Here is a 1,021-nt window from a genome sequence, read left to right on the forward strand (position 1 = left end):
TGAATAGGTGATTTTTATGAATGTATTCGAGACAGGAAATATCTTCGAAGATGCAGAAGTGAAATACTCCCTCCGTCTCAAAATAAGTGTCTCAACTTTATACTAACTTTAGGACAAGGTTGTACTAAACTTGAGACATTTTGGGACGGGGGGACTAATAACTAAACAGAATACAACGGAAGATAAACTACACTAGTCATGCATGAATGTCAATGAACAATTGAAGTGATGCACGAAGCCAAATAACAGCTAGGTAGAACAGAGTAGATAAGGAAGATAGTGTGAAGACAAAGATGTAATCAGAGGGGATGTCTTCACACAATGTCTTCAAACAGAACACGCATGCAAAGGCTTCACGAAACTAAACAATAAGTTAAGGAGTGAAGGGATAGAACCAGTTGCTCGGTGAAGACAAATGATTTGTTAGACCAGTTTGAATTGATGTGACAACTGTACGTCTGGTTAGGGAGACTAAAATTGAACTCAGAAGACCACGTCTTCACCTTATCCCCCTTGAGCTAAGACCCACAGATCTCACCCAATCACTCAGGTGGGTCTTCAAGGTAGACTTCCAAACCTTCAGAGACTTTGTTCATTGCAATCCATAATGACTCTTAGATGCTCAGAATGCGACGCCTAACCGATTGAAAGATCGCAGTCTTCAAGTGTAACAAGTCTTCAGTTCATGCAGAACAGAAAGGCTTCAGTGATGCTCAATCACTTTTGGGCTCAGGGTGTTTTCGGTTTTGTCCTCGCAAGGATTCTCTCTCAAAGGTTTCAAGGTGGGTTGCTCTCAAACGACAAAAGTTGCGCATTAACTCGGAGCAGCCACCAACTTATGATGGAGGGGGTGGTCTATTTATAGCCAGGAGGCAACCCGACATGATATGTCTGAAATGACCCTGAGTCAGTGGACAACTGGCACGTGCCCAACGGTCGAATTTGAAACACACGCGGAGCTTGACCTGGGCTCCAAGTAAAGCCGACTCAACTAACTCTGGAAGAGGTTTTCTCTCATAGT

The sequence above is a fragment of the Triticum dicoccoides genome, chromosome 2A (genome assembly GCF_002162155.2).
Source record: "Triticum dicoccoides isolate Atlit2015 ecotype Zavitan chromosome 2A, WEW_v2.0, whole genome shotgun sequence".
NCBI lineage: Eukaryota > Viridiplantae > Streptophyta > Magnoliopsida > Poales > Poaceae > Triticum > Triticum dicoccoides.